At 40.0% G+C, this 23,846-nt stretch overlaps 1 long non-coding RNA gene and 1 pseudogene across 1 annotated transcript in view; one reads left to right on the forward strand and one right to left on the reverse strand.

Moving 5' to 3' along the window:
- LOC143666636 (uncharacterized) overlaps positions 1 to 7,762 on the reverse strand; it is a 33,625-nt gene extending 25,863 nt beyond the window's left edge. The window contains exon 1 of the long non-coding RNA XR_013167713.1: positions 7,649 to 7,762. This is a non-coding gene — a long non-coding RNA (uncharacterized LOC143666636). The remainder of the gene's footprint in view (positions 1 to 7,648) is intronic.
- LOC143667806 (ras-related protein Rab-34 pseudogene) lies at positions 4,598 to 5,374 on the forward strand (annotated as a pseudogene).
- Positions 7,763 to 23,846: the final 16,084 nt, after the last annotated feature.

The following is a 23,846-nucleotide window of genomic DNA, read 5'->3' on the forward strand; positions in this document are numbered from 1 at the left end:
ACTTGTATCCATTGCTTTTATTATTATTATCAGTTAAGTTGTAGGTTTCAGCACAAAATGCAGGGTTCCTATATACCAATTATTAGCTGCGCATTACTGTGGTTTATTTGTTAAAAGTGATGAAAACACATTTTTATAGTTGTACTTATGACTATAGTCCATGGTTTACATTAATTAACAGAATTTTGTTGAGATCCATGAATTTTATTTTTATTCTGGTAACAAATATACAACCTAAAATTTGCCCTTTTAACCACATTTAAATATATAATTCAGTGCTGTTAATTACGCTTGCAATGTTGTGCTATCATCACCACTGTCCATTACCAAAACTTTTCCTTCAAGCCAAATAGTCTATACAATTTAAGCATTAACTCCCCATTCCCTACCCCCACCCTAGCCCCTGGTAAACTATATTCTAGTTTCTGACTCTATTAATTTGCTTATTCTAATTATTAGATATTAATTAGATATTAATTAAATGGGTCAGATTAAACAAAGGGAATTTGTTCACTCATTGATCAGGAAGTGATTTTTCCACTTTCACTCTTCTTTTTCCATGATGGCTTTGGCTATTCAAGTCCCCTTACCCTTCCCTATAAATCTGATGATTGGTGTCTCCATTTCTGCAAAGAAGGTTATTGGAATTTCTATTGGAATTATATTGAATCTGTAAATTGCTTTGGGTAGAATTGACATCTTAGTGATACTTAGTCTTCCAATCCATGGACATGGAATATCCTTTCATTTATTTATGTTTTATTTGATTTTTAAAAAATGTCTTGTAGTTATCTGTGTACAAGTCTTTTGCAGCCTTGGTCAGATTTATTCCTATATATTTGATTCTTTTAGTTACTTCTGTAACTGGATTTTTTTCCTTGATTTCTTCTTCTGACAGTTCATTACTACTGTATAAAAACACTACTGCTTCTTGCATATTGACCTTGTACCTACCACTTTGTTGATTTCATTCACTTGTTGTAATAGCTTTAGTGTGGGGATTTCAGGATTTTCTGTATATAGGGTGATGCCATCTGCAAATGGAGAAAGTTTCACATCTTCCTTTCCAATTTGGATGCCTTTTATTTCTTTCTCTTGACTAATTGTTCTTGTAACAACATCCAGCATAATGTTGAATGAAGGTGGCGATAGTGGTCATTCTCCTTGTCTTGTTCCTGATCTTAGAAGGGTCAGGGTTAGGGTTAAGTCTTTCACCATTGTACATGACATCAGCAGTGAGTTTTTCATATTGTTAAGTAAATTTCCTTCTGTTCCTTGCTTTATAATTGTTTTATCAGGAAGTCATGCTGGATTTTGTCAAATGCCTTTTCTGCATTTATTGAGATGATCATGTGAAGTTTTTTCCTCATTCTGGTAATGTATTGTATTACATTAATTGACTTTATGTTGAATCACCATTGCATACCTGGGATAAATCTCACTTAATCATGGTGTATAATTCTTTTAATATGCTGTTGAATTCGATTTACTAGTGTTTTGCTGAGGACTCTTGGATCTCTACTCATAAGGGATATTAGTCTGCAATTTTCTTTTCTTATAGTATCTTTGTCTGGATTTGGTATTAGGGTGATGTTGGCTTCATAGAATGAGTTAGGTAGCTTTCACTCTGTTTCAATTTTTTTTGAAGAGTTTGAGCAGGATTGGTACTTATTCTTTCTTGAGTGATTAGAATTCACATGTAAAGCCATCTGGTCCTGGACTTATCTTTTTTGGGAGTTTCATGATGACTGATTCAATCTCTTTACTTGTGATCGGTTTGTTGAAGTCATCTAGTTCTTTTTGAGTTAATGATGGTTGCTCACGCCTTTTCAGGAAGTTGTCCATTTCATCTAAGTCATCTAGTTTATTAGCTTATTAGTTGCACATATTATCTTCTCGTTACCTCCTTTATTTCTGCAAAGTCAGTGGTTATGTTTCCTCTTCCATTTGTGATTTTATTTATTCGCATCCTCTCACTTTTTTTTTTCAATCTAGCTAAAGGTCCATCAATTTTATTGATTTTCTCAAAGAGCCAACCTCTGGTTTTATTGATTTTCTCGATTGCTTTCATAATCTCAATTTCATTTATTTCTGCTCTAATCTTTATTATTTCTTTCCTTTTGTCTGCTTGGAGTTTGCTGTGCTGTCTCTAGTTCTTCCAAGTGAGCACTTAATTCCCTGATTTTTTTCTTTTTCTTCTTTTTTAATATAGGCATTTAAGGCAATAATTTTCCCTCTCACCATTGCTTTTGCTGCATCCTATAAATTTTTATATGTTGTGTTTTCATTTTCATTTGCCTTGAGATATTTACTGATTTCTCTTCAAATTTCTTCCTTAACCCACTGGTTGTTTAAGAGTATGTTGTTTAGCTTCCATATATTTGTGAATTTTCTGGCCCTCTGCCTGTTATTGATTTCCAATTTCATTCCATTATGATCTGAGAAACTGTTTTGTATGATTACAATCTTTTTAAATTTATTGAGACTTGCTTTATGACTCAGCATAGTGATCCATGAGCACTTGAGAAAAATGTGTATCCTGCTTTTGTGGGGTGTATTGTTCTGTAAATATCTGTTTAGTCTAGTTCATTTATTGTATTATTCAAAATCTCTGTTTCTTTATTGATGAGAGAAGGGAATTGAAGTCTCCAACTGTTATGGTAGAGGTGTCTAGTTCTCCCTTCAGTGTTGTGTTTTCATTTTCATTTGCCTTGAGATATTCACTGATTTCTCTTCAAATTTCTTCCTTAACCCACTGGTTGTTTAAGAGTATGTTGTTTAGCTTCCACATATTTGTGAATTTTCTGGCCCTCTGCCTGTTATTGATTTCCAATTTCATTCCATTATGATCTGAGAAACTGTTTTGTATGATTGCAATCTTTTTAAATGTATTGAGACTTGCTTTATGACTCAGCATAATGATCCATGAGCACTTGAGAAAAATGTGTATCCTGCTTTTGTGGGGTGTATTGTTCTGCAAATATCTGTTTAGTCTAGTTCATTTATTGTATTATTCAAAATCTCTGTTTCTCTATTGATGAGAGAAGGGAATTGAAGTTTCCAACTGTTATGGTAGAGGTGTCTAGTTCTCCCTTCAGTACTGCCAGTGTTTGTATTATGTATTTTGGAACACTCTGGCTCAGTGCATAAATATTTATGACTGTTATGTCTTCTTGTTGAGTCATTCCTTTCATTAATACATAGTGTCCTTCCTTGTCTCTTTTAATTATCTTACATTTGAAGTCTAATTTTTTGGTATTAGTAGAGCTGTTCCTGTTCTTTTCTGATTTTTGATGGCATAAAATATCTTTTCCCAACCTTTCAGTTTCAATCTATTTCTGTCCTTGGATCTAAAGTGAGTCTCCTGTAGACAGCATACAGATGGGTCCTGTTTTTTAATTCATTCTGTCAGTCTATGTCTTTTGACTGGGAAGTTTAATCCATTAACATTTAATGTTATTACTATAAAGGCAGTACTTTCTTCTACCATTTGGCTTCTGGATTTTTTATGTCATATCTAATTTTTTTTCTCTTTTTATCTTTACTGATAGTCTTCATTTCTAAATTCTTCTCCAGATCTCTCTCTCTCTCTCTCTCTTGCCTTTTCTTATCTGTTAATAGTGTTCACTTTAGTATTTCTTGCAGAGCCAGTCTGTTAGTCACAAATACTCTCAGTGATTGTTTGTCTGAAATATTTTAATCTCTCCATCATATTTGAAGGACAATTTTGTTGGGTATGGAATTCTTGTTTGGTGTCTCTCCCTCTTTCCCCTCCCCACCAGTTCCTGGCCTCACCAGATGCACAGCAACCAACAATTCCCCATTCCAATTTGGCTTGGTAAGGGTCTCCGTGGGAGTTGCAGCCCAGCACAGAGGCTTAAGGTAGAACATCTTGGTGGATCTCTATCTGACAGGCTCATGCTGGGTGGGGGTAGTCCTGATGCCCGTTGAGGAATCTGGAGGAAGAGCCAGAGCCTTGGCAACCTAGGGGAGAGAAGGGGGCAGGGAAGCCCAGGGCTGTCTGGATTGGGGCAGTGGATAATCCTTCTCCAGGAATTTCTGGGGATCATGTTACACTGTCCGTGGAAGGGGAGTGTAGTGGGAGGAGATGCTGTGCAGAGGGTTGAGCCCTTTGACACTCCTCCAGAGGCCTCTGGGTCCTAGCAGGGCCACCCCTGCCTATAGTGACCATGTGTGGTGGCTGCTTGGCACCCCAGGGCCACTCTGTTATGGTAGAGATGCCTCAGCCTCAAGTTGACATTGAGTATCTGCAGCCCCATCTTATTGTAGAGACTGTCAGGCCCCACATTATTGTAGGGTCTGTGCATACCCAGGCTTCCCAAATAGGACTCCCCACCCTCATTTGATGGCTGAGGGCTCCCTCTGCCCCCAAATCATCTTCAGGATACCTCATCCCTATGGCCTATAGTGGTCGTGGTGTCTCTGAAGTTGCGGGCTCTCACAGACTGCCCATGGCTCCAAGTTATAGTCGAGACAGTCCAGACATGGGTGATTGTCTTGTTCTCAGAAGCCCAGGATGCTGGGGCAAATCCAGCCTCTGCACCTTCACAGGGCATCCTGCAAGGAACCAGGCAAGATGAACATCCTGGCTCTGGTGCAGAGAGACCATGTCCTGGCCAAGCTGCCCCGGTGCATCAAGAAGGAGGTCACTTTGCACATGTACAAAGCCTTCCACCACCAAGTCACCTGTGCCTGCCAGGAACCCTGAACAGGCACAGCAGAATATAAGATTTCTGAGGTTATTGTGGTGGGGGACCAGTTGGTGGGGAAGACTTGCCTCATTAATAGGTTCTGCAAAGTCCACCATTGGAGTGGACTTATGAGATGGAATGATTTGAGGTATTAGGCATCCCCTTCAATCTGAAGCTCTGGGATACTGCTGGACAGGAGAGGTTCAAATGCATTGCATCAATCTTCTACTGAGGAGCTCAAGACATCATCATCTTCAACCTGAATTATGTGGCCTCCCTGGAACATACCAAGTAGTGTATACCTGATGCACTCAAGGAGAATGACCCTTCCAGTGTGCTTCTCTTCTCAGTGGGTTCCAAGAAGGAGCTGAGTACTCCTGCTCAGTATTCCCTAATGGATAAAGATGTACTCAAGACAACCCAAGAAATGAAGGCTGAGTATTGGGCAGTGTCATCTCTCACTGGTGAGAACATCTGGGAATTCTTCTCCATGTGGTGGCATGGACTTTTGAAGCCAACATATTGACTGAGCTGGAGAAATTGGGGGCCTGATGCATTGGGGATTTGTCTCCATCAACAGTGATGACAGCAACCTCTACCTAACTGCCAATAAGAAGAAGCCCACATGTTGCACATGGAGTGAGGAAACTGCCCAGCTCTGAAGCGTATGCCAACTTAAATTCTCCCAAAGCTTGACCCCTGGACATTTTCACTGATTGTTTTTCTAGACTAAAAGAACTGCTCCTTAGTGGCAGTACCCCCTGAGGGATACCTGCAGACCATGCTAGTCATTTCCTGTCTCCAGATATAATGCCAAAGACTGGATGCCCATCCTTCTCTCTAGAGGCTGTCCAGGGTGCCCACCAAGTATGTGTGCAAAGTGATCCTTGCTGCTTTGCTCTTCCTGTGGGGCCTTTGAGAACAAGAATGCCTAATGAGCCCAGTCTCACACTGTGCCTCATGCATTAAAATCTCTCTGTTAATAGCAAAAAAAAAAAATTCTTCTTTGGCAATTTTTCTCTTTTAGAATCTTAATATATCATACCAGTGCCTTCTTGCCTCCATGGTTTCTGCTGAGAAATCCACACATAGTCTTATTGAGTTTCCCTTGTACATGATGGATTGCTTTTCTCTTGCTGCTTTCAAAATTCTATATTTGTCTCTGATATTTGACAATCTGATTAGTAAGTGTTTTGGAGTATGTCTATTTGGATCTATTCTGTTTGGGATAAGCTGCATTTCTTGGATTTGTATTTTTATGTTTTTCATAAGACATGGGAAATTTTCAGTGATTATTACCTCCATTAGTCTTTCTCCTTCTTTTCCCTTTTCTTCTCCTTTTAGGATACCCACAACACAGTTATTCATGCACTTCGTACTGTCATTCAATTCCTTGAGACCTGCACATATTTTTCCATTTTTTCCCTATATTTTCTTTTGTGTGTTGGATTTCAGATGTCCCATCCTCCAGTTCACTAATCCTTTATTCTGCCTCTTCAAATCTATTGTTGAAGGTTTCCATTGTTTCACTTCATCTCGTCTATTGTGCCTTTCATTCCCATAAGTTCTGCAATTTGTTTAACTTCTGAGTTATTTTGCTGTTGTTGTTCACCCAATGTCTTCTTTATATCCTTCCTCAACTCATTGATTTGATTTTTGATGAGATTTTGCATGTCTATTTGAACATCCTGAATTTGTTGTTTCGACTCCTGTATCTCATTTGAAGTGTTGGTTTGTTCCTTTGACTGGGCCATATATTTGATTTTCCTATTATGACTCATTATTTTTTGCTGGTGTCTAAGCATTTGATTTCTTTAATTAGTTTAGTCTGGAGATTGTTTTTAATCTTTTACCTAGGGTTTTCTTGCTGGATGCTTTCCTCCATCTTCTTTGACATTCAGTTCAACTTATTCTAGCCATCTAGCATAGGTTCTGCTTAATTGATCAGAACATTTCAGTTCTTGTTTTTCTATTTCTTACTCTGCCTGACTATATTGAGTCTCTTTTTTTTTAGGATGGTATCCTCAGATATTATAGACCCCAGTCGGATTTTCTGAGACCAGACAGGCCCATATCTCAGGAGGAAAAAGTAGCCAGCATCAGTTTTCCCTGAAGGTGAGACCCAACAGGTTGTCACACTTTCCTATGAAGTCTCTAGACTGTGCTTTTTCTATCCTGCCCAACATGTGATGCTTATCTTCCCATGGCTTCCCACCAGCTTAAAGTGATGCAGTGCCCTTAATTTCAGCAGACACTCCCTGCCAGGAGCGTGGTTGAAATACAGGTGAGGTAGTATTGTTTCTATTTCCAGCTCCTGGGTCCTGAACTCATTGAAGGAAGGATTCCATTTGAGCTGGGCCTGCCCCTTTTTTCATGGGGAAGATACACCCTTTAGAGAATTAACTCTTTTCATCTGACTAGTTACTTTGTCTTTCAGACATGCTTTAGTTCTGCCTTTGCCTGGGGCAGTGCTGGAGATTAAGAGTGCCTCCAGGTCTATCTGATGAGCTGTTAAGAAGAAGAAGAAAAAAAGCCTTTTCAGAGCCAGACTCCTGCTCCTCAGGTTGTCAGTCAAGAGCTTGAGTTGAGTTGGTATGTGGCTCTATGTATCTCCAGGATCCATGTGCCCTCTTTTCTTGGGGTCCAGCCCCTTTCCAGTATTTTCTGCTGTCCAACTCAAAAAGCCTCTTATTTTTTTCCACCAGCCCTGCACCTTTTCTATGAGGGCAAAAACTCTTAGTTCCTTTAGTGCTTATTCTAGGTTTATCTGTGCTGGGGACCTATTTTCAGCAGTCAGAATTTTTAAATTGATTTCATAATTGGAGCTTGGTTGAGCTGAGTCCTTGCTACTAATAAAGTCTGTTTCCTCTTCCCTGAGGGAACCCTGCCATGCCTTTGGGGGAGGGGTGCCAGCCTCTGAAGCTTGGGGGACTTACAGTTCTATGTGGGATCTCAGCTCTTCCACCTGAGATGAGACTAGTTCATGCCATATGTCCAGTCATTGATGTTCCCCCATCAGTTGTTCTGTGCCATTCCTGGCTACTTACTAGCTGTTCTGGAGGACAAACTAACTTTGACACCTCACTATGACACCACCTTACCCCACCCCCTCAGCATAGACTCCCCCCTCATGACAGTTTTTTACTTAAAGTCTATTTTATAAGATGTTCATGTAGCTACCCCAGATCTCTTTTGGTTACTGCTTATTTGGTATATATTTTTTTCCATTCTTCGACTCACAACCTACCTATGTCATCAAATTTAAGGTGAGTCTCTTGTAAGTAGCATAAAATTGGGCCATGCTCTTCTAATCCATTCTGCCAATCTCTGACTTTTCACTGGAGAGTTCTATCAGTATACATCCAAAGTAACTACTCATAATGCCAGATTTTCTTATGCCATTTTGCTATTTTGTCTTTATATATCTTATACATTTTTGACCCTCCATTTTTCCATTAATGCTTACTTTCATATTTGTTTGATTTCTCATATTATACCATGTTGAGCCCCTTCTCATTTCTTTCTGAATGTATTTTTCAAATATATTTTCTTTGTAATTACCATGGGCCTAAACCTTAACATCTTAAATCTAAAACTGTCATATTTATTTGACATCAACCTAAGTTCAAAAGCACACATATGCACTGTTTTTATGTCTCCACCTATTTTTTGCACCTGTTACAAATTATATCTTTGTGCATCGTGTGTCCAAAATCATATAGTTATCATTACTTTTATGGATTTGCCTTTTAGCAACAATAAGAAGTTGAATTACAATGTACTACTGCTGGCATTTATAATTACCCATATGATTACTTTACTGGGAGTCTCAATTTCCCCATGTCACTTTGATCTACTGTCTAGTGTATTTTCCTTTCAATCTGAAGAATCTCCTTTAGCATTGTTCATGAGGCAGGTCTAGTGATGATGAACTCCTCAGGTTTTGTTTATCTCATCTTAATTTCTCCCTCATTTTTTAAAGAAACTCTTGCTAGATATAAAATTCTCATTTGGCAATTGTTTTCTTTCAGCACATTAAATAGTTTGTCCCACTGCCTTCTTGCCTTCATGGATTCTTATGAGAAATTGGCACTTAATCTTACTGGGATTTCTTTGTAAATAACTCATTTCCTTTCACTTGCAGCTTTCAGAAATCTCTCCTTGTCCTTGTCATTGGACCGATTAATTACTATGTGTCTGGGTATGGTTCTGTTTGAGCTTATAATGCAATCCCCTTCTTGGCTTATTGATCCAAGGGCATGAGTAGCCCAAAGTGACCAGGTGGCAGTCTTAGACTATTCCCCAAGGACTTGCACCCTATTCTGTAGAGAGTTACTGTATTTACAGTTACATGCAAGACAGTTGAGTATTGTTAGGTAAAAGAAAAAAATGTGTGTTTTAATGTTTTTTTATTTAGAAATTAGGTACGGTTTTTTATTTAAAAATTAGGCATGCCAAGTTGAGAAGGGCTGGACTGTCATGGTCAGTGTCATGTGTCAACTTGGCTAAGTAGTGGTACCTGTTCATCTGGTTGGGCAAGTACTGGCCTGTCTATTGCAATGAGGACATTTCATAAATTAGATTATGTAATCAGCCAAGGGGAGTGTCTTCTGCAATTGAGCGATGCTCAGTCTAATCACTAGAAGCCTTTTAAGGAGGATTCAGAAGGGACAGGCTCTCTTCCTGCTTCGGCTGCAAAGCCTCTCCTGTGGAGTTCGTCCAGACCCTCCACTGGAATCATCAGTTTCACAGCCTGCCCTGCAGATTTTGGACTCTGTGTTCCTGTGGTCATGTGAGATGCTTTTATAAATGTTATATTTGTGACTGTTCCCTGTTCCTTTTCCCCAGTGTACAGTTATCCTGGTAAAAGTCCATCGGTCTCCTTGGGGAAAGCTTGGAGGAAGAATAACAGTATAAGTTTGTGGCAGTGTAACAGGTTTCTCCCCCAAAGGGACCTGGCCTCCCCTTCACTCAAGGGGCTCTGGGTCGTAAACTGTCTCAAGTCTGGAAATTGATTAAGGGGCCATGACTCTGTGTTTTTGTAATTCAGGTTAGACTTCTGTTCACTTGACCTAGAACTCTTTTGTCTATACAGCTCCAACAAGAATTTAGTAGACTCCTGTTCTATTGTATTTCTAGGTACCCCGTGATTTGCTAGCCAATGCCACAAATCTCTGCGAGTCATATAATTTTGACATCTGCTTTGAGTTTGCTGTCTATTATAATAGCCATGTCTACCCTGTCTTCGGTGATTAAGTGCTGCCACCTGGCTTCTGCCAACTCAGAATCCCATCATCCCCATTGTGTTTAAGGATTCCAGCTCAGTGACAGCAGTTCCTACAGTAATATCTGACCTATGGAGAAGTACAACTACAAAGCTCTTCAGGGATGATGGTGCCAGTTTCACAAATTTATTTCTCACTGTTCTGGTAACAGGTGCATCCTCCGGACAGTCCTGGGGTGTAAGATCAGGCTTTGCATGATAAATCCACTCTACCATGCCAATCTCTCTAAGCCTCTGGATCCCCTCATCTACATTATACCAGGGCAGTTCTGGCATTTCAACCTCAGGTAATGTCGGCCACCTTTTGATCCATGTTTCAACCAACTATCCAAACAAACTGTTAATACCTTTTCTAACCCTTTGAGCTATAACATTGCATGCAGAATCTCTGCTTAGTGGGCCCATATCAATAAATTCAGCCTGATCCAGCCTTATATTCCTCCCACCATTATCCCACACCTTTAAAATCCATTGCCACACATATTCCCCTGATTTCTGTCTATATAAATTGGAAAACTCACACAGTTCTTTTGGAGTATAATGTACCTCCTCATGTGTGATACTTTGTACCTCACCTTTAGGGGCTTTTTGGGACCTTAGTCATAAAGTCACCAGTTATAGGTCTGGAAGAAATGAAGGGTGATGGGGGTGGGTCATGAAAAGAATTAGAGATATCTTCCAAGACATTTGCTTCAGGGCCTTCATTTGCAGTTTCATCTAGTGAAACAGAATTAATTACTCTAGGGCTAATCCCTTCAGGAGGAGGTTGGGTGGCCAACTCCTCAAGGCAGGCTGGAGGTGGGGTGGTTATGTCTTCAGGGCAAACTATTACAGAGTTATCTAGAGAATACTCAGCATGACCTAGGGTTTCCATCTCACCCCCGACATCATTATCAATCCATATGTAACCATCCCATTTTTCACGGTCCCACTCTTTTCCAATCAATGCCCTTACTTTAATGGCAGACACCATGCAACATTGAGATTTCAGTTTATATTGTAAAGTTGCTACTCTAACAATTAGATTCTGAGTCTGATTTTCAGAGATCTCAAGTCTATGGCTACAGGAAGTAAGATTTTCCTCATAGAAACATCTACATCTGTCAGACAGCACTTAAGCTTCTATTTGAAGCCTTAAGCCCATCCCTTCCACTCCTTAATGTAGCCAGTGTATCTAACAACAACCAGCCAACATCTCTATACCTCTTATTTCCATAAAACTCTGTAAAGGTGTCAAAAACATTATCCCCACAGCCTGGCTTTGTACAAGCGAAAATTAGGAGAATCAAATGGCGATATTTAGACTATCTCTTTTGACAACTCACTCCATGGATTGAGAGTGTCATTCTGATTATGGGAATCAGAGTCCTTAGTGTCTCTGAGCCCAGTCAGAGTAGAAAACTATTCATAAAAGCCCATTCTTAAGATTCTGTTTCTTAAGAACCACTCCTGGTGCCAAGATGTATTAGTTGAGGTTCTCTAGAGAAATCGAATCAATAGGGAACACTCGCAAGTATAAAATTTATAAAAGTGTCTCACATGACCTCAGGAACACAGAGTCCAAACCCCACAGGGCAGGCTGTGAAGACAATAATTCCAATGAAGGCCAGGATGAACTCCACAGGAGAGGCTTGCCGGCCAAAGCAGGAAGAGAGCCTGTCTCTTCTGAATCCTCCTTAAAAGGCTTCCAGTGATTAGATTGAGCATCACTCATTTCAGAAGACACTCCCCTTGGCTGATTACAAATGGAATCAGATGTGGATGCCACTAATGTGATCATGATTTAATTCTATGAAATGTCCTCATTGCAACAGACAGGCCAGCACTTGCCCAACCAGACAAACAGGTACCACTACTTGGCCAAGTTGACACATGAACCTGACCTTGACAGTGTCCTACAGGTCTCTTAGGCTCTGTTCACTCCTTCTTATTTTCTTTTTTTTTCTCTGTTCCTATGCCTGAATCATTTCAATTGTCATGTCTTCACAATCATTGATTTTTTGCTCTAATCTCCTATTGGGATTTTTCATCTCAGTTATTGTGTTCTTCATCTCCAGTATTTATGTTTCATTCCCATTGAAAATCTCACAGAGATTCCCATATTGTTCATTATTGTTTTCCTCATATACTTTAGCTTTTTTTTTTTTTTTTTTTTTTTTTTTTTTTTTTTAAAGTAAATAAAGAGAGAAGGAAGGAAGGATAGAAGGAAGGAAGGAAGGAAGAAAGGGAAACATTTTTAAACATTTTCTTGTTTTATTGTATTCTGTTTCTCCGTTTTTGTTACATGGGCTGGGGCCGGGAATCGAACCGAGGTCCTCCGGCATAGCAGGCAAGCACTTTGCCCGCTGAGCCACCGCGGCCCGCCCTACTTTAGCTTTTTATCTGTTTTTCCCTTTATCTCCTTAAGCATATTGAAGATATTTTTTTTTTTTAAGTCTCTGTCTGGTAAGCTCAAAGTCTGATCCTCTTCATTGACGTTTTCTGCATTTTTATTTTGTTTCTTTGGATAGCCATCATTTCCTGTTTCTTTGTTTTGTCCTGCATTTTTTGTTGAACACTAAACATTTTAATGTTTTAAAGAGTAAATGCTAGGATTTAGTCCCTGAGCTGTCTATTCCTTAAGTTTGCATCCAGACAGTGATATGACAGAGGTTTTCTTGAAATCCAGGAGCTAATCAAAACAAACAAAAATAAAAAGATACTGTTTTTGCAAATTGGCTCCACTCTGGCTGGTGGTCTCATTCAGAGCTTAGCCCTTCTATCAAGAAGATAAGCCTAAGGCAAATGTGAAGTACAGGGTTTTCTCTATCTTATCTGAGTCTTCAGGGACTGCATAACCTGTTTTTTTACCTAGTGCTTGCTAGTAACCTTAGGAATTCCCCTGTTCATTGGTTACTGGAGTCCAAGCGAATGTCCTCTCTATTCTATTTAAAATAGACTTTCCCCCCTCCAGGGTGCTTTCTTGTGTGACTTAATGCAGATAGTTCTTTGCCCCAGGCTGTTTGGGCTTATTTCTCACATTGTACTACCTGCCTGCAAGCTACTTCTCTGCCCTCAGGACAAAATCTGGAAGGGCTGGCTCCAAACAGGTTCTCTGACTTCCACTGATAGATTAGCACAGACCTACATATATAATTTCCCAGCCTCTTCCCCCCACTCTTCCCTGGATGCTGCACAGAGTTCCACTAGTCTCCAGAGTTTCAAAATAGTTGGGGGACTTTTTTCTTGGGTTGTTCATGCACTAAGTTGAAGGGTCCAATACCATACCAAGAGATGGCCTCCAGGAGAAACACACTGAAAGCTCCTTCCTTTCCCCTTCCCTTCCTCTGGGATGGAAGAAATATGATTTAAAATGGTCCGACTCAAGTATGTTGCATTGGCCCATAGCATCTGGGAAGTGGCCTGCCTCTCTTCTGAAATCTTTCTCTTGAGAGGATCATGGGAAGATGGCAGAGTAGGGAGCTCCAGGAATCAGTACCTCCACCAAAACAACTACTGAACTGGTAGGAACTGTCTGAATCAACTGTAATCACTCTGGCTTCCACCCTTTCCCACCAACCTATATCATGAATCCTAGAATGTCCTCTGTTCTGTGCAACAGGACCTTTCGTGTACCCAAAGCACAGAACTACTTCACATGGGTAAGAGGAAGCAGGAACCTCACACTTCACTGGACATGTGGATCAGCACTTCTATAGCGAGAGCATTAAATTTCAAACCCTTTCACCCCACCTTTCCAATTCCAGGAATCTACTCTAAGGAAACAATGATTGACATTGACTCTCAAAGCAGAGAGCAATGCTGTCCTATCTCTGCGCATGGCAGGGAAACCAGACACACTCATTCCTGGGAGGTATGAAACAACCTCTGATAGTGAACTTTGGTTCAAGGACTCCAAGTTGGCCATGCAAACCTTCCTTAGACTGCATGACAGTTCAGGGTGCTTCCATCCACCCTTCCTTCCCTCTCACCTACACTTGGGGTCAGACTTGCATTGTGGTCTACTTTCCCTTTCTCACCATTTTCTTTCACACAATATCCTTTAATAAAAGCCTTGAATGTTCAATCCTGCTCTATTAGAGGCAAACAAAAATCCCATTTGCCTTCCTGTCAGAGGACTGGGACTAACACACATGTACCCAGAAGTGGCCCAAGAAAACAGGACGTAAGATGGAGATTGGAGACCAGCTCATCCACTGCCCAGCAGGTTAAAGAGACGCAGAGGTGAAGCACAGATAATCCCTGGCACTTGGTAGTTAGTTACCAGGGTGCTATGGTTGCTGTGGTGATATGGTGACCTAGGAAAATGTCTCAATGAAAAGAAATACTGTAGCAAGTGCAGCAATATGGGCAATTGGAAACTATGGGGCCAAAAATCCTTACAAAGTCAGCAATACCTAATTGTTGCTTGTTGCTCTGTAGAAGGATAATGAGAGACTAAAGACTACTAGCAAACAGTTAACGGCTAGGTGTGAGACCCAGAGAACCTCTGTGGTGGCAAAGAAAGAGCCCTTGATCTTCTGCAGTGGAAGAATAGACATAGCTGAGCAGCAGACTGATGACCAAATTTTTAAGGTTGCAGAACTCTAGAGATGGTGGAGTGTTCAGCCAAGTAAGGTATGTTATGTGAAGGTCAGGGCCCTGGTGGGGCAAACCTGGGATCCTTAAATACAGAATGTGGATTCTAAACCCCCCCTGGACCCTCTGAGTTTACAAAGGTGCCCCATGCTTCCCCGGTAAGACCTCCACTGTGCTGGAAGATGCTCCAGAAGCTTCTCTCTGATAAAACAACATACTCCCACACCCTCGGGAGCTGCCCCCATCTCTTCTTTTGACAGTTAGCCTCATAATTCAGGTTAAATCCCAGGATTATCTGGCTCAGGACATGCTAGGCCTGATGAGAAGGGGAAAAGACTAATGAAAACTAAAGAATTTAAAGAATTATCCAGCATGTACAGACAAGCCACTTCCCTAAGCCTGCACCCAGCCCATGTTTGAACACAGCAAGGAAATTAAGCTGACCAGTTTCTAGGATTTAGTGGGCTCCTCTGATTGATAAAATACATACACATAGAGATAGAAGTGATAGAGAGAGATATATACATAAAATAATCTATATTTATATACACACACACAAAGGACAGGAATCCAAGAGAAGTGAGTGCATATTCACCAAAAAACATTTTCAAGAATGTCTGTAGCAGCTTTATTCGTAATTGCTAACAACTGAAAACAACACAAATGTCCATCAGTGGATAAATAAATAGTGGTATAGAGATACAATGGAATATTACACAGCAATAAAAAATAAACCTCAAAAGTAAAATGTTGACTAAAAGAAGTGAGATCCATATGGGATAGTCTAAATAGGTTCATTTGTATTCAGTTCAAAATCAGACAAAAGCACTTATGTTGAGAGAAACCAGAACAGTGGTTCCCTGGTATTAAGGCATGGGGGAAATGAAGGAGCTAGAAGAGGGGCCTGAAAATGTTCTAGATGGTGTTACACGGAAGTATCAGCAAAAACTTATTTTAAGTTGGACACTTCAAATTAAGTGCTTTACCATAGAATTATTATCCTTCAATACAAGTTTGAAATTAAATAAGAAGGAGAGGAAAGAAATACACCAAAATGTTAATACCGGCTATCTCTGATAATGGGATCAAAGAAATTTACATTTCCTTCATGACATGTTTCTGCATGTTCCAATTTTTCTCCAAAGAGTATAACTTATCAGAAAGCAAAAACAATAAAAGTTATTCTAAGAAGGGAAATATATTATGGAGGGCTGTACAAACTTCACACTGATGTCAGGCACCAGACTCTGCATGCAAAACTGGTATCATGAACTGTCTGGCCACAGAAACATCATTCTTTGTCTTGGTTTTCCCCAATTTGTTACAATCCTGAAGTAATAACATTGACAATATAGTTTAGTAACTCTCCTCCATGGTAATGTTCTCTAGAAATTAAAACTTGAATCTGTAATTTGGAACCCAAAAGCTATTCTACTTTAAGAATTTAGCCCTACTGTATATTGTTCCTTAAAATATACCAACAATGCCTCAAGTCAAACTACAATTATAGACCTGAAAATGTAAAGCCGTTATTATGTCTGGGCAAATGCCTCGATTCTACTTGCATTTTAATCGTTGTTTTCTGATACTGAAGTTACTAATGCTTTCATTGCCCCTTAATGACTATCCTCAGCAAACAAATTTTGTGCTTTACAATTAGTGATTTTCTTCGTAATTATGGCTTTTTTTCCATTTTCACAGGGGATGACAAAAAATTCATGTTTTGCCCAAAAACTAGCTTATTAGTTAATGAAATTTTGCCTAATAGCAGCCTTTTAGATACCCTGTCAAAATCAAAAGCAGCATTCAGAGTCGAAAGAGGTTGCTTTCATATTAACCTTCAAAATTAATTTCTGGGTAGGGGCTGGGAATGAAACGTAGGCATAAATTCTTCCAACATGATTAAAATAGATTTTCTTCCTGGAGTCCAGGGAATTTGACATTGTTAAATATTTCTCTCTTTTTTAAATTTTATTTTATTGCCCTGATTATTTTACATGCCTATATGCCTTCATTATTACCCCTTTATTATATAGACTGCAATTTGTATCTATTTATGTATGGTATCCCTACATTTTAATTTGCTAAGTTTTCAAAGCAGATACCATGAAATGTGTTGGCCTTTACAAGGTAACTTACTAGCTTTCAAATTTACGGTTCTAAGGCCATGAAAATTTCCAGATCAAAGCGTCATCAAGATGATACCTTCTCCCTGAAGACCAGATGTGTGATCCTCGGTTCCTGTGTCACATGGCAAGGCATGTGGTGGCATCTGCTGGTCTCTCCCTTCTCTTCCAGTTTCGTTGCTCCTGGCTTCCTGTTCCCGTGACCTTCTCTCTTTTCATCTGAATTTCATTCTTTCATAAATAACTCCAGTAAGAGGATTAAGGCCCACCCTGTAGTGCGTTATCTAATTTAACTCGTATCGTCAATTTATTTGAACATGATAATTACATGGAATCTTGAATAGTGTGTGAGATCCTGTTGGTTTGTACATATGTGATGCCCCGATATATCCCAGAATTATTTGGGCAGAGAATAAAAAAGTATTTGCATCCCCTTGGGGGGATGGAGGAGAAAGGAAGAAATATTAAACTTCCCCATTTAGGGAATTCCTGATATTCTCACAAGCACTGGGGACAACCAAATCAATTGACTGACCCCACGATCTTGGGGTTTGCCTCTTTAGAACTTATTCCTGCAAAGGGTAGGCTAAGTCTACTTATAATTATGCCTTAGAATCAGGCCCCAGAGAACCTCTTTTGTTGCTTAGATGTGACCTCTCTCTCTGGGCCAATTCAGCAGGTGAACTCACGGCCCTCTCCCCACCCCTACGTGAGACATGAATTCCAGGGGTGTAAATCCCCCTGGCAATGTGGGACATGACTCATGGATGAGCCAGGATCCAACATCATGAGATTTAGAAAGCCTCCTTGAACAAAAGAGGAAGAGAGAAATGAGACAAAGTTTTAGTCGCTGAGAGATTTCAGAAAGAGTCGAGAGGTTATCCTGGAGGTTATTGTTATGCATTATATAGCTATCCTTTTTTAGTTTATGGTGTATTGGGGTGGCTAGAGGAAAGTATCTGAAACTTTTCAACTGTATTTCAGTAGACTTAGTTCTTGAAGATGATTGTATAACTACAGAGCTTTTACAATGTGACCGTGTGATTGTGAAAACTTTCTGTCTGATGTTCCCTTTATCCAGAGTATGGACAGATGAGTGAAAAAACAAAGCCAAAAATAAATAAATAATGTGGGAATAGAGGGGGGAAAGATTGGTAGATTGAAATACTAGTGGTCAGTGAAGGGGAGGAGTAAAAGGTATGGGATGTATGAGCTTTTTTCTTTTTTCTTTTTATTTCCTTTTCTAGAGTGATGCAAATATTCTAAAAATGAACGCAGTGATGAATACACATCTATGTGATGATATTGTGAGCCGCTGATTGTGTACTTTGGATAGGTAGTATGTGTGTGATGATATCTCAATAAAAATACATTAAAAAGAAAAAGGCCCAACCTGAATGAAACCAGTCAGTCTTATCTTAAGATCATCCACACCAAAAAACCTACTCCCAACAGGTTCATACCCAGAGGAATGGATTAACTTTAAGAACATAACTTTTCTAGGATGCATACAGCTTCAAACCACTACACCCCATATACCTTCCTTATACTTATTTCTTTTTCTTTTTTTTTCGCCCCTAACATCCATCCATCCTCTGGGATTCGTACTGCATGACAGGAAAGGGTTAATTTCTGGGGTAACAGTCTTTTAATCTCAATATTTCTGTATAATTTAGTATTAGGGCACCTAATTCTCCACATAGTGTGAGATCCCTTACTTTCACTTCCAACCCCCGCAGCACATCACCCCCAGCAAGCGTCCCTAGATATATTTGGTATGCAAAAGTCCTTTTTCTAGCAAGGACATACTGCCCTAGGACAAATCTCCTACTTGTTCTTTGGTTTTTGAGCCATGAATATGGCATGCTGGGAACAGAATCTAATATCATCCCGTAAACAAGCATCCCTATTCTCTCTGGCAGATGCAGCCTGGTTCACTTGGCTGCGTCTGTTAATAATATCGAGAGAAAGCGAACTTTATCAAAAAGTAGTGACTCATTTTTCTCACCCAGTAACATCCATAAAAGATTTAGGCAAGACCCAAACAATTTACATCTTAAATATTCATGCCCTAGTCCCAGTCCTGAAATGACATTTAAATTGTGTCTGGGGAATTTGTTGAGAGCTAACTGCCATAGCCCACTTTGGAGGGCTTCAAAGACTGGAAGAGAGAGAGGAAAATTCAGACCTCTTTTCCATTTCAGAGATTTACGAGGTAGCAAATGAAATTCACTCCTGCTCTCAGACTTCCCCCTGGGAAAGGAAATATTGTCCGAATCAAGTAAATAAGGCCCTCTCTGTCAGCAAAGGCTGTGGTGGATGAAATTAATGTTCAAGTGAGCCTGAAGGTTCTCAGATAGGTTGCTTTACTGCAGGGTTTTTCAACCTCAGAACTATTGATATTTGGGGCCCGATAATTTTCTTCTGCAACGGCTGTCCTGTGCATCGTGGGGTATTCAGACCTCTGCCCACGGATGCCAGGAGCGAACCACCCTCCCCTCCTCCCAAGTTGTGCAACTGAAAAATGCCTCCAAATATTGCCAAATGTTTCCAGGGAGTGGGGGGAGGAAGCAAACTCTCTCTCGGTCGAGAACCACTGTTTTAAGGCAAAGGAGCCCTGTCCTTGTTCCATCCTTAACTCAATGGTCTTACAGTTTGGGGAGGGTTTTTTTTGGACTTACCAAAGTCTAACACGCATATCAAAAAATGCACAAATCATAAGCTTACAGCTCAACGAATTGTCATAAACTGAACATACTTGTGCTACCACAATCCAGGTCAAGAAACTGAACACCGTCAACTCTCCAGAAACCCAAGCTGAGCCACAGGTCACAACCCACACCCCACACCTCCCCTACGACACTCACACACAAACACACAGAGGGTAACCACTCTCCGGACTGTGTTGAGCATGGGTGAGTTTTGATCGGGCTACTTTTCATCCAGGGCTCAGAGCCACCTTCTTGTGGACAAAAAGTTCATTTAGTCATTCAATAATTTAAAAAAAGACAAATGAACTTTTTCAGAGGAGCTAATTATTGAGCTATGAAGTAAATGACGACAAGAAGGCAAGTAGGTGAAGAGTAGGGAGAGAATAGTCAAGTTGAGGAAAGTACAAGAAAAAATCCTTAAAGGAGGATAAACATGATGTGCTTAAGAAACAAAGAGAAGGCTGGTGTGGCTGAAGGATTGCAAGCAAGGACAAGAGCAGTGAAAATTGATGCTGGGGAGGGACTGGAGCATGCAGGCTTTCTTGGCCAGAGTAAGGAAGCAGAATTTTATTCTAAGTAAATGGAAAGAGATCACAGTACCTAAGCAGAGGTAAAATGATCTAGTTTTTCTGTTAGTCAAAAGCAACACAAAGAGAGAAGATCACAATGGTCCAGCATGGAGATGGCCCTCAAGCAGGTTGGATGGCAGCTGAAAATTGTGGTCATTGACCACCTATCCCACCAGACTGCCCTCCTTCACTTTGGCTCATACTTTCTGGGCATTCAATGAGCTCCCATCTATTTTCCTTGCTCTTGGCCCATGCCTTCCCTCCTTCCCATCAAAACTTTCCATTTTGGTCTTATTTGCTAGATGAGTAGTTGAAGAATATAACCAAATAATTGATGCTGAGGTGTTAGTGGCTGACGGCATGCAGGTACTTTTTAGAGCTATGCATAACTTTCCTTGAATTTTCATAGCAATATATGCTCACATTGCTATAAATCAAAGAAAAGAAAATACAGCAAACTCATAGTCCCATCAAGACAGAAATATTCATTAATAGCACTTTGAGGTATAGCTTCCAAGATCCAATTATTATTTTTTGAAAGGTAGAGGAAGAGGAATTGTCTCTACCAAAAGTGTGATAGATAGTATTGTAGCCTGCTTTAAAGTATTCTGTGTTTAAACACATACCCACAGCCACATTTCTTCATGTCTACTGTATGTCATCGTGTAGCAGTACAACAGAGTTTGCATTTAGACAAAGACTTTCACTTTTGAAAGTGAAAAATTCACTACTCTAATCTAAAGGAGCAAAATGCTAAAGGGTCAAACACTGCCTGAGAGCAAGGGTGGAGAAAGAAAAGCAGCTTGCTGTTTTGGTTTGTTAAGGTTGCCAGAATGCAATATACCATAAATGGGTTTGCTTTTATAAAGGGAATGTATTAAGTTACAAGTTTATGGTTCTAAGGTCATAAAATGTGCAAGCTAAAGCATTTAGAGAAAGAGACCTTCACTCAAGAAAGGTAGTGCGGACAACCAAAGCTATAGGCTGAGCTGCCAATCTTGGGGTTTGTTCATGTGGCACTTAACCCTACAAAGGATAGGTCAGGCCTACTTAAAATTAGGCCTAAGAGTCACCCCCAAGAGAACCTCTTTTGTTGTTCAGAGGTGGCCTCTGTCTCCAGCCAACACAGAAAGCAAACTCACTGCCCTCCCCCTGTCTACGTGGGACATGACTCCCAGGGGTGTGGACCTTCCTGGCAACATGGGACAGGAATCCTAGAATGAGCTGGGACTCAGCATCAAGGGATTGCGAAAACCATCTCAACTAAAAGGGGGAAAAGTGAAATGAGACAAAATAAAGTGTCAATGGCTGAAAGATTCCAAACAGAGTTGAGAGGTTATTCTGGAGGTTACTCTTACGCATTAGATAATTTCACCTTGTTAGTCAAGATGTAATGGAGAGGCTGAAGGGAACTGCCTGAAAATGTAGAGCTGTGTTCCAGTAGCCATGTTTCTTGAAGATGATTGTATAATAATATAGCTTTCCACAATGTGACTGTGTGATTGTGAAAGCCTTGTGTCTGATGCTCCTTTTATCTACCTTATCAACAGATGAGTAAAACATATGGAATAAAAATAAATAATAGGGGGAACAAATGTTAAAATAAATTTAGATTAAATGCTAGTGATCAATGAAAGGGAAGGGTAAGGGGTATGGTATGTACGAATTTTTTTCTGTTGTCTTTTTATTTCTTTTTCTGAATTGATTCAAATGTTCTAAGAAATGATCATGATGATGAATATGCAACTATATGATGATATTGTGAATTACTGATTGTATATGTAGAATGGAATAATCAAAAGTTAAGGATGTTTGCATTTGTTATATTTTTTTAAAAAATTAAAAAACAAAAAAGAAAGGGCTGATGATACTCGATCTCTGTCAGCAAGGAAGGCACATGGTGACGTCTGCTATCTTTCTCTCCCGGCTTCTCATTTCAAGCAGCTTCCCCGGGAGCATTTTCTTTCTGCATCTCCAAATGTCTCTGTCTGTGTTGGCTCTGAAGCTTTGTCCAAAATGGTTCCCTCTTACAGGATTCCAGTAAGCAACCCTACCTTGAATGGGTGGAGACGCAGCTCCATGAAAACTACTTTATCACTACTTTCCACCCACAACTGAATGGATCACATCTCCACGGAAAAAAACTTAATAAAAAAGATCCCACACAACTATATTGAATCAGGATTAAGGAACACAGCTTTTCTGGGGGTACACAACAGTTTCAAAACAGTATATAGGTTTTTAATATTCCCTTCAAATCACATTATTTGAACTGAAAAGAGAAGAGAATAATTAGAAAATATCAAAAATTGTAAAGTGTTCATTTTAAAAGCTACTCAGTAGGCTAATGTACTGGCCTACAAAGGGGGATCTTGTTCTGCATGAAGGAGTAAGGGACCTCTTTGTATCACCTTTTTGCTCTAACTAGCTGTACTGTAGAAGGTCAATGAATTAAATCATTATTCCTCAACATTTACTGAGCACTTACTATTCACCAAGCACTGCTCCAGATACTTGGGGTATATCAGTGAACAAAACAGACAAACATCACTTCCCTTCATGGAGCTTACATTTTCGCAGCAGGGACAACAAATAATATGTAAGTAAATTTACAGCATGTTAGGTGACGCATGCTATGGAAAAATGATAAGGTAGAACGGGTAAGGATGATCAAGGGGGCTAAGAATGTTGAAGTGGAGGCAGGTCATGATGTTGAAAGAGAAACATTTGAGCAAAGAACTGAAGGAGGCAAGGGAATAAATGAATAAGAAAGGCTGAGGGTAGAGGGTATTCCATTCAAAGGGCTCCATCAATGCCCAGGCCCTCAGGAGGGAGGTAAATGGCATGTTCAGAGAACAGCAGGAAGCTGACACGGCTGAAACAGAGTGAGGGAGGGGAGAGTAATAAGAGATGAGGTCAGGGAGGTGATGGGGCCAGATCACACACAGTTTCATGGGCCATTTTGAAGGCTTTGGCTTTTACTCTGATCAAAATAGGGAGATTCTAGAAGACAGGAATGATATGATCTTATGTTTGATCAAGATCACTCTGGCTGTTGTGTTGGGAATAGACTGAATGGGGATAGATTTCAAGCAAGAAAATCAGTTGGGAGATTATCACAGTAAATCACCAGTGAGAGATGATGGTGGCCAAGGCCAATAGAGGCAAAGTAGGGTTGACCTCTAAGTATATTTTGGAAGAAGAGCTGAACAAAATTTCTTGCTAGACTGGAACAGGAGAAGAAGTGTTTTTGACATGATAATTTGAAATGATGGGATTGCCACTAAAGTAGGTAGAGTGGGTTTGGGTGGGGAGGGATCTCAGAAATTTGGTACGGGATATGTTGAGTAAGAAATTTCTATTGGGCATCCAGGTAATGTTTAGATGAATAATTCTGGAGTCCAGGAGAGAAGAAATAAATATGAATTGTTTGCATAAAGAAGAGAAGAGGAACGTGAACTGAGCTTACTGCCTACAAAATTAAGAGGTTGAAGAGAAGAGGAACCAGCCAAGGAGTCTGAGTAACAGCAGTGAGTAGAGTAAGAGGAAACCTGGGGAACCGTGTAAAAGAAGAAAGGTGTGATCAACTGTGTGGAATGCTGCTTATGGGTCAAGCCAGGTATGGACGGGAAACTGACCATGGGCTTTAGCAATAGGGAGATGACCTTCACGAAAGCATTTTCAGTAGAAAACCGGGGACTGATGAGTTGCATTTTTAAAAAATGGAGGGAAAGAACTGAAAATAGGAAATAGATACAAGACTTCTGAGTTTTGTTGCAAAGGGGAAAAGAAATGAAGTGGTAGAAAAATGGGGTCAAAAGAAAGGATGTGGTTTGCGTTTTTAAAATAAACTTTTAATTTTAGAA

This window comes from Tamandua tetradactyla, chromosome 23 (assembly GCF_023851605.1).
Source record: "Tamandua tetradactyla isolate mTamTet1 chromosome 23, mTamTet1.pri, whole genome shotgun sequence".
Taxonomy (NCBI): domain Eukaryota; kingdom Metazoa; phylum Chordata; class Mammalia; order Pilosa; family Myrmecophagidae; genus Tamandua; species Tamandua tetradactyla.